This window comes from Lissotriton helveticus, chromosome 1_1 (genome assembly GCF_964261635.1).
Source record: "Lissotriton helveticus chromosome 1_1, aLisHel1.1, whole genome shotgun sequence".
Taxonomy (NCBI): Eukaryota; Metazoa; Chordata; class Amphibia; order Caudata; family Salamandridae; genus Lissotriton; species Lissotriton helveticus.
In genome coordinates this window covers 694,955,428-694,966,200 of record NC_136057.1, presented here as the reverse complement: position 1 = coordinate 694,966,200, position 10,773 = coordinate 694,955,428, and the positions used below count along the sequence as shown (strand labels likewise).

The window sequence follows — 10,773 nt, the reverse complement described above, 5'->3', positions numbered from 1 at the left end:
CCCCCTCCATGTGCTTCGCAGGGGGGCCCCTCAAGTTTCGTTACACCACTGGGCACCTCCTCGCTGCTGGTTCCAGCTCCAGCCTCCCAGCTGCACTTCCCTCCCCCTTTCCTATTTAATGGCAGCTGCTACACACCGCCGGTGCGCTGAAAGCGTGCCAAAGGCAAACCCATCTGTGCCTGTCCACAACCCAGATGCAACCAGCGCCAGGGACCCTGGTTCTCCGACCATCCACCGCCATGACTCTGCTGCCCTCGCTGCACTCAACCACAGAAGGAACAACAATTGCCAGCTGTCTTTGCCGGCCACCACCCACAGTCAGTTCTTTTGATCCTGCACTGAGTATAGCTCCCAATAAAAGGCTCTAAAGTGGGCCGCTATGGCCTCATCCTCCTCAATTACTGTCCCATCCGGGGCCCTCAGAGGCTCGACCACATTAGCCTGGCGTACTCCCCTGGGCTTGTTCGCGAGCATCCGTTCACTTTTGTTACCCCCTACATAGAAGGAGTGTCTCAGCCTCTTAATTGAGTATTCTGCACCGTCAAGATCCAGACCCGCTAACTGTTTTCTGGCTCCTTTAAGCTGGTGCCAGCCCCTAGGGGCACCGGTGCTGTGATGAATCTGCTCCTTAACCTGCTGCTGAAGCTGTGTTCTCTTATCTCGTTGCAGCTTATTGTCTGCCAAGGCTATTGCGATTATTTTCCCCCTCAGGACAGCTTTCATAGCATCCCAGAGTATAGGGAGATAAACCTATGGTTTATCATTTAGTGCCATATAGTCATCTATGTCTTTCTCTACCTGCGTGATCACCTGTGGTTTGCGTAAGGGAGTTTCTCGGAGTCACCAAGTACGAGGAGCTTGAGCCAAGTCTGGGAGAGAGAGGTTAAGCCAAAAAACAGAAGAGGATCCCTGTATGCATAAATTACCAGGAGAGGGTGGCAGGGAAAGATACCATATTCTATTGGCATACATACTGCTAGGTGCAAGCCCACAGTCATCAGGAAAATATCCAAGGGACATGCGCCAACACTTAACTGGCTTCAGCTATTCTCCAAACGGCATAACGTCCCCAGTATGGCAGGAAAAGCCCATACTGAGGACGTTATGCTGTTTGGAGAATAGCTGAAACTAGTTACGTGTTGGCGGATCCTACGGAGGTGTTCCCGTATCTTTGCATTTGCGAAGCTGCATCCTGAGACAGAGTTTATTACATTTGGAGAGACTTCCTCCATACGACAAGTTTGTGTGTATACTTAGAAGCGTATTATCCTGCCTTGCATGTCCCCGGGATATTTTCCTGATGACTGTGGGCTTGCACCTAGCAGTGTGTATGCCAATAGAATATTTCCAGAGGTAGCAGAGTCTTGACGGTTTAAACATCCGGGAACCTGAGAATTATATGATGACATGTCGATATTGGATGTTACTTCAAAATTAAAGCCCCTTCGTTTTAGTTTCACCGACTGATTGAAATTACAAAACTGAAACAAATAATTTACAATACGCCTATCAAGAAGTTGTATTTACTAAGAATTGTATCTATTGCGCCCAGACGAAGGAACTGTGGACACGGGTCCTTTTCCGAAACGCGCGTCCGCGCTCCTTTTCCTTTGTTGTTCTGTTATGTGTATAATTTCATGTATTTCTTTTATCTAATGTTCGTTTCATGGTATGTGAGTTGAGTTGTGGTTGATAACGTTGAATGAATGTTTGGATGCCTGCTATGATTTTATGTATGAATGACACATTGTGCTTTTTTCTTTTGTGGGCTTTTTTTATAAATAATTTTGTATATAATTAATTGTACTGTATATTATTATGATGAATTTTTGTGTTATGAACTCTGTGGACATGCAATGAAGAAATAAGAAAATGTTTTCTAAATAATCTTTGCGTTGGGACAATGTTGACATAGTGATTGCATGATGGATATATTACCTAGATATTGAATTGATACCTAGGAGAGGTTTGTTTGTGCTCTAGAGAGAGGTTAAGCACCACTGCACAGTGATCAGATAGTGATCGGGGTTCTATTTCAATCGTTAGGATGTTCTGCTGGATCTCCCGGGATCCCGGAAAGTAATCCAACCAGGCGAACGACTTGTGAGCATGAGAATAGAATGCATAGTCCTGCGCATTTGAGTATGCCATAGCAGCTTCCCAGGACTGAAGCCCCGGGTGCTCCCTGTCTGTTGGCTGAACGGTCCATATCGTTACTAAACACAATGTGGAAGTCTCTCCTATGAGAACCCAGAGGTCCTGTGCAGTCAGCACCTCAGCTACTGACCTCTGAATGAAGGTTTCTTGACCCTCGTTTGAGGCGTATATGGAGGCCAATACCAGTGAGGGGAGTCCTAATTCAATTTGATAGCTCAGCAGTCAGCTTTTTAGCTCTGCTATCTTGGCACCCACCTTCCCTCGAAATTTATGGGAGAGCAAGATCGCCACTCCTGCCGCCTTACGCATCTGGGAGGAGAAGAACTGCTGGGGGAAGTGTTTAAATTTAAGGCTGTATGTGTCTCTAGGTTTTAGATGGTTCTCTTGTAAGAGGCACACATCTGCCTGGGAATGTTCTAAATAACAGAATTGCCTTTCTCTTGAGAGGGTTATTTAGGCCTTTAACGTGTGGGTCAGTATCCTCAAGTTAGCCATGGGGAGAGGGATAATATAAGGCTGATGAAGGTGTATCCCGTGGAAAATTTCTTGATACTGTCAACCTCCTTTCTTTACCCTGTTAAGCCATAGAACTCCAGTGAATGGTGGTATGAGCTGTCGTGGTTGGTATCCTGCGCCCTCCCCCCAACAAAAACAATCCCCCCCACTCACAAAGCTCCCATGGCAGGGAGGAGCAAGACGTCTCCTGTCACCACCTGGTGGTAAAAATATGGAACGCTTCACTAATTTGCATGTCATCCTTGCGCAGGGGCCATGCTAATCTTCTCTGTATCATTCCAATTTCAGTATATGTGCCCGAAGCGAAAGTGAAAAAGTACAATTAACTGTCTCCAATGTCTCATTTAACCTCATTGAAGACCAAAGTGTATGCATGGGCTTCGACACCACTGCAAAGTCAAGGTTCATTTATAGCAACTCTGAAGCCTACAAACACGAAAGTACAAACACCAATTCATGCCCTGCCAGGCACTTCATTGAGTGCACGTTTGCTCAGTTTCAGCACTGCTGATGACAGAGGATGATTTCTGTATACTACAATGTCAATGGATACCATGAGATAGTGAATCAGTTCCTATCCTTGTTTCATGGACTAGGAAGATTTAAGACAATGACAGTGCAACTTCACGTAAATGAGGACATTGTCTTGTTGCTCAACAACATTGTCGAATTGCGTTTCATTTACAAGAGGTTGTTAAGAAAGAACTTGAGATGCTATTAAAGCATGACATAATTGAGCAATCCACTGGTCCGACACCATGGTGTCACCCATAGTGGTAGTGCCTAAGAAGGATAGTGGAGGAGCTGTGTGCATCTTTGACAAGCTAACAAGGCGATTGAAAGCGAGTACAATGTCTGCATATTGCTGAAATAATTACACAGTGGAATGGAGCCAAATACTTTTCCCACCTTGATTTAAACAAAGGGTATCACCAACTCGAACTAGAAGAAAATTGCAGGTACATTACCACCTTTTTGACCCATGTTGTTTTTTTTTAGATATAAAAGACTAAGTGCCTCATTTAGATTTCAGCGGAATGGTTACGCCGCCACAACGGTGATGAATATTCCGTCCACCAAAATATAAATCCAATAGGATATTATGGGATTTATATCATGTAAATCAGGCCCTAAATTTTGGAATGTCATCCGTTGCAGAACTCTTTCAGGATGTCATTTGTCACATACTACAGACAGTCTCATCTGCTTCCAATTACAGTGATGACATAATGGTTTTTGGGGCCACACTAAAGGAACGTTATAAAGTTCTTACACAAGTGTGTTGTATACTTGCTTATGCAGGTCTCACTTTAAATGCAGTAACGTGTGAGTTTTATAAAACAAAACTCAAGTTGTTGGGTCATATCCTTTCTGTTGGGGAATGACTCCAGATCCAAATAAAGTGCCAACTTTGTCATCCACTTCTCCCCCACAAGATGCAACCAAGCTGTGATTCTTCCTTGATGTGGCCAGTTACTGTTCAAGGTACATACATGATTTTGCCACTGTACGTGCCCCATTGATAGACTTAACAAAACAAAATGCTCCATTTCGATGGTCACGTGAATGTGACCAAAGCTTCAAGAGAATCAAACATGCAATTGAGAATGCCACTGAAATGGCATACTTTGATGCAAAATTATAAACAGAGATTGTTGTTGATGCCAGCGCAGTGGGGTCAGGTGCCATACTTGCCCATCACAATGGACATCCTAATGCACCCAGACAGATCGTGGCTTATCCTAGCAGGAGTTTGTCACTGACCGAATGTGCTTATTCCCAACCTGAAAAAGAAAGCCTTGCTTTGGTGTGGGCATGAGAACATTTTCATGTGTTCTTGCGCCAAAATCAAAGCCCTCCTCAAGAAGCCCAAGGCAGACCCCAAGGACCTCAAGAACTTCCGGACCATCTCCCTGCTCCCGTTCCCGGCGAAGGTCATCGAGAAAATAGTCAACATACAATTGGCCCGCCACCTCGAAGACAAAAACATCTTGGACCCGTCCCAGTCCGGATTTAGACGAAACCACAGCACCGAGACAGCCCTCATCGCCGCCACAGACGACATCAGGCGCCAACTAGACAACGGTGAAACAGCAGCCCTCATCCTCCTGGACTTATCAGCCGCCTTCGACACGGTCTGCCATCACACCCTAAAGACACGCCTCCAAGAAGCCGGAATCCAAGAGAAGGCCCTCGACTGGACCACGTCCTTCCTCTCCGGCAGAACCCAGAGCGTCCGCCTCCCATCCTTCCGATCCGAAGCCGCCAACATCATCTGTGGCGTCCCCCCGGGCTCATCCCTCAGCCCGACGCTGTTCAACGTCCACATGGCCCCCCTCGCACAAGTGGCCCGCCACCACGACCTCAACATCATCTCCTACGCCGACTACACCCAGCTCATCCTCTCCCTCACCAAGGACTCACACACCGCCAAAACCAAACTCCACGAGGGAATGAAGGCTGTCGCCGACTGGATGAGAAGCAGCCGTCTGAAACTGAACTCGGACAAGACGGAGGTCCTCACCCTCGGACCCACCCCCTCAGCCTGGGACGACTCCTGGTGGCCGACCACACTGGGACCAGCACTGACACCCACCGACCATGCACGCAACCTAGGATTCATCCTCGACTCCTCCCTCTCCATGTCCAAACAGGTCAACGCCGTCTCCTCCTCCTGCTACAACACCCTCCGCATGCTGCGCAGGATCTACAAGTGGATCCCGGCCGAAACAAGAAGAACGGTGACACAGGCCCTCCTCAGCAGCAGACTGGACTATGGCAACACACTCTACGCAGGAATCCCAGCCAAACACCTACGGCGACTACAACGCATCCAGAACGCATCCGCCCGACTGATCCTCAATGTCCCCCGCCGCAGCCACATCACCCCCCACCTGAGAGACCTACACTGGCTCCCCGTCAACAAGAGGATCACCTTGAAGCTCCTCACCCACGTACACAAAGCACGCCACAACACCGGACCAACCTACCTGAACAGCAGACTCAGCTTCCACACTCCCACCCGCCAGCTCCGCTCCGCCAGCCTCGCCCTCGCCGCTGTCCCCCGCATCCAACGAACGACCTCCGGCGGCAGATCCTTCTCCTACCTCGCCGCCAAGACCTGGAACACCCTCCCTGCCCACCTACGGTTGACCCAAGACCTACTCGCCTCCAGAAGACTCCTCAAGACCTGGCTCTTCGAGCAGTAGCGGCACCCCCTCCCCTCAGCGCCTTGAGACCCTCACGGGTGAGTAGCGCGCTTTACAAGTACTCTCATTGATTGATTGATTGATTGTATGGAAATCACTTCACAGTTGTCACTGATCACCAAGCGTTACTCACCATTTTCTGCAAACTTAAAGTCAAGACACCTCCTTGAACTGTGAGGTGGGGTTTGTGACTGCAGGACTATAATTATACAATTGTGCATCGTCCAGGAATTGATCAGAACCCTGCAAACTACTTCTCATGTGTACCAATATTGTATCATGGCACTTTACAGCGGCTGATACTTACGTAAACGTCATCATAAAAAACCAGTACCCCTGCTGCCGTATCAGCAGAACAAATTTTTGCTGTCATGAGCACTGACAGAGATTTGCTAATACGTTACTACACATACATCTTGGAGAAAACATACTCGCCTCTTCATGAAGACCTTGAACGGCAGAAATTCAAAAATGTGCGTAAAAAACTTTCAGATACCCCAGAAGGTATTATATTAAGAGAGTCAAGAATTGTGATACCTGCTAGCCTGAGACAGCAAGTCATTGAACTGGCATGAGGGGCACTGTGGAGTTGTTACTACTAAACGAACCATACCGATTGTGGTTCCCTCGTCTTGAATAGTAAGAAAGGAATTAAGGACATGTCATTTGTGCAACTGTTTGTCATCCAAAACAACCCCGCATCCGTTAAACCTGTCTGACCTTCCAAAGCATGCATGGGCGGAGATTGCAATTGATTTCTTTGGGCCACTTGACAAAAATGGCAGCAGAACCGGGGTTTGTCCTTTTACTACTTTGCAGCCGCGATCGAACAGATGCGTGTAGAGGAAACTCAGCGGGGAAGCGTGCCGTCGGAATCAAAAGGTAGGCATAACAATCGCCGTTTAAAGCAGATTAGGACACCGGGATAGCATTAAGAATGTTTTAACAAAGGCATAGTTAGCAGTAAATTTGGGGTTAAGAAGTCCCGCTAAGTCCTTGATGTGGTACAATCTGGAATAGTTAAAAAACGGATAGAGAGCAAAAGAGGATGCATATAGATAACTACTCTGGCAGCACTAACAGGAGGCTAAAATTCAATGAGAGTATTCTAAAAAAATCTTTTATTTTGCTTTCTTTGCGGTTAATGTAGCTACGAGCACTCAATACCCAGGGTCTAGAATTGAATAACTACACATCGGCCTTAAACAAATCAGGTGAGAACATGTATATATCCAGAAACTAGAAATTAGAGTGATGTATAACAAGCTACGCAGTAATAATGGATTTTCTCTATTTTATTCACTTGCCTCTAATAAGGGGTGCGAGACACAACAGAAACCCGAAAAGGTCGATTTGGTGGCATACATAGATATACATAGATATCGCACTATCAGGTACTAAGAACCTCCATACCGTAATAAATGCAGAAAATGCATAGAGTTATAGACATAGGGCCATATGTATCATTGAAATTCGCATTCGCAAAGGCCGAAATTCGCAGAATTCCGGCCTTTGCGAATGCAAATTCTCAATATGGTATGTATTAAACACATGTGGTTCAAAAAAGGAATCGCACAATTTGCTATTCCTTATTTTGCGATTGCATTTAAGGAATCGCAAAATTTGCGATTCCTTAAATGCAATGTATGATGCAAAAAAATATTGCTAAATATCCCTAAGGAATCGCAAATTACCACCAACTTCATGGTGGTAAGTTGCGAATTCCTTTTAAAAAGCATTTTATTTAAAAACAAAAGGTGCCATGTGACGCTCATACATGCCCTTAGGGCATGTATTTGCGCCATATGTGCACACATGTAAGCATGGGCGTAAAATCCGTTACGCTCGCGGATTTTTCGTATTTTCGGAGAATCCGCAATCCGCAAATTCTCGCGGATGTGGCGAGAATACGCAAATCCGCGCGAAGCGGATTTTTTGCTTGTGTTCGCACTGCTCGCGGTCCGCGGCGCGGGCAGCAACAATCTCGCACTCCCGAAAGTACAAAAATTACAAGGGGAGGGGTAAAGGAAGTGGCCCAGTCTCCAACTTCCTGTTCCTGTCCAGCAAGCTCCTCCCATAGGGGTGGGTGAAGGAAGTGCCCCAGTCTCCAACTTCCTGTTCCTGTCCAGCAAGCTCCTCCCATTGCTTATTCCATTTCCTGGCCACTTTGATTTCGATCTTGACTGGGAAGGATTACTTTTTGTGGTTGCTGCTGGATATTTGGATTTGAGGCCTTTTGGATTACTTTTGGATTCGAAATTTGATTTGACAAAGAAGTAAGTTGATGTTGTTTGTTTGTGGTGATTTTTGTGTGTGTTGCTTTTTTTTCGACTTTTTTGGGGGGAAAATCTGCAAGTTCGCGAGCTGAGGATGTTTTTGCTTGTGTTCGCACTGCTCGTGTCCCGCGCAGCAACAATCTCGCACTCGCGAAATTGTAAAAATTACAATTCTGCACATGAATTGAAAACCACCAGGCTTAGTTATGGGTGCATGCATGATACAACTGTTTTGTTGAATTTTTTTTTTAACATGATTCTGGCCAGGGCATGGATGGCATTGGATTGTGGTGATTTTTGTGTGTTTTACGACTTTTTGAGGTGGTGTTGGGGGCTTGCTATGTGGGTGGGGGCCATTTTATTGCCTGGTCCCGTGTGGGTGGGGGTCTAGGGGCCATTTTTAAGCCAGTTTGTGTGCTTTGTGCCATAGGCCTGCACCCAGTGTGCTCTGATGTCATCCATTATGCCCAGGGGGCCCAGAATCTGTCTGTTCGCGGATTTTGCTGGTTTTTCGCCACGTTCGCGCCGTGAAGCAACAATCTCGCACTCGCGAAATTGTAAAAATTGCAATTTTGCACCGGAAAACCACCAGCAGGCAGCATAAGCCTTCTGAAACTTGATGGATGGCATTGGATTGTGGTGATTTGATTTGTGTTGTGTTTTTTTGACTTTTTGGAGTAGGGGTTGGGGGCTGGCTATGTTGGTGGTGGCCATTTTGAGGCATGGTCCTGGCCATGTGGATGGGGGTCAAGCGCCCATTTTGAAGGCAGGCAGTGAGCTTTGAGACATAGGCCTGCACCCATTGTGCCTTGCTTTCACCCATTGTGCCCAGGCGGAGTCAGGGGTACATGAAAGTACAACCCTCTCTGTGTGTGCTCTCTTGGATCAATGTTAAATTCCTGTTTCCCAAAAATTTAGCAAATCCTAATTTTGAAATTTCCATATTGTGTGGTGTGCACTGTGCACGTGTGTATTCCTAAATGCCTACTTGCAAACTGTTTATTGAAGCGCTACATAAGCAACATATATTTACTGATGTTCCTCTGTCTTCGTTTGCTTTTAGGTGCACAAAACTCTGCATCATCGTTGAGCATCAGTGCCAGGAAGAAGTCCTGCTGCGGCCTGTTGTTCCGACATCTGAAGAAGATGGCTCCAAAAAGAGGTGCCCGTAGGTCCTCTTGCAAGAAAGATGTCTCTACTAAGGAGAAGAAGAAGCAAGTGGCTCCACTTACCAAGGAGACTGGTGGCTCAACCAATAAATTTTTTGGGGAAAAACAAAGGCCCACCATGAGTGCTGCACAGGTAGCCTGTTTAGTTGTTGAATCACCAACGACCAGTGATGTTGGTTCATCGCAAGAAAGTAGCAGCACACCATCAACACAGGTTGTAACTCATCTCACAAGTACTATTCAACAACCAAAGCCGCAACAACAACTGCATGGGCTACTAGTACAAGCAGAAGTACATGCGCAAGGAGCTGTCCGAGAAGGAGCTGTCCGAGAAGGAGCTGTCCGAGAAGGAGCGGTCCGAGAAGGAGCGGTCCGAGAAGGAGCTGGCTGTGAAGGAGCTGGCTGTGAAGGAGCTGGCTGTGAAGGAGCTGGCCGAGAAGGAGCTGGCTGAGAAGGAGAAGGCCGAGAAGGAGAAGGCCGAGAAGGAGAAGGCCGAGAAGGAGAAGGCCGAGAAGGAGAAGGAGAAGGCCGAGAAGGAGAAGGCCGAGAAGGAGAAGGCCGAGAAGGAGAAGGCCGAGAAGGAGAGGTCCATGGAGACTTGCAAGTAGAGGTCAGTGAAGATGCCCATGTAGCGGCGCATGGAGCGGTGCAAGTGCCCACAATGGTTGTTCTTCCAGAAGTAGGGGCACAGGAGGAAATTGACTTTGGAGCCGGGGTATCATGTCAGGAAGACGGAGCCACTCCTCCTGATGATTCATTTTCTCCCAGCTCCCCAGCAAGGAAAAGATCAAGGAGGGTGTGTAGAAGTTCCTCTTCAAGCCCCGCTCCATCAGATGATGATCTGGATCTAGATTGGCAACCATCTCCGACGTCTGAGAGGGAGGCACACCATGAGCTGCGAAAGGTATCAAATGTTAAAAGGAAGGGCCCCGGAAAGCTCATACTTATGGATCCGAACGTCGGACTTGATGAAGTGGTTCATTCTGATGTTGATGAACAGGATGACAGCAATGACCTAGTCATCACACACGTCATTCCAGCCACACCGGCCATGCAGCAGACAGACATTTATACCCTATCCCGACGTCATGCTGAGCGTGACCCTGGCGACGTGGCACTGGTAGCACCACCAACGCAGTCAAGTAGTACAACAAGTTCAACAAAACCTACAGCTCCCATATTTTCTCCCCAGAGGGGGACTCCATCCAGCTCGACTCCCTCAAGTAAGGTTGCTGCAATAATTGCACAACCCAGTAGATGTCTGCAAGGCTCATCCACCACTGCTTCATCTGGCATTGGCAGCAGTATCACCTCGTGCGGCAAAACCAGAAGTTTCCAGTCCCCAGTTTGGAACTTTTTTAGTGTCCATGAAAAGTATGATAACATAGCCGTTTGTTGCATTTGTAAGACTAGCGTTAGCCGTGGTAAGACTGGTACCAACTATGG

The 10,773-nt window shown here is 47.2% G+C and overlaps 1 non-coding gene across 1 annotated transcript; it reads right to left on the bottom strand.

Moving 5' to 3' along the window:
* Positions 1–2,878: 2,878 nt before the first annotated feature.
* LOC144780401 (U6 spliceosomal RNA) lies at positions 2,879–2,981 on the bottom strand. Its single transcript, XR_013600743.1, has one exon. It is a non-coding gene; the product is annotated as a U6 spliceosomal RNA (small nuclear RNA).
* Positions 2,982–10,773: the final 7,792 nt, after the last annotated feature.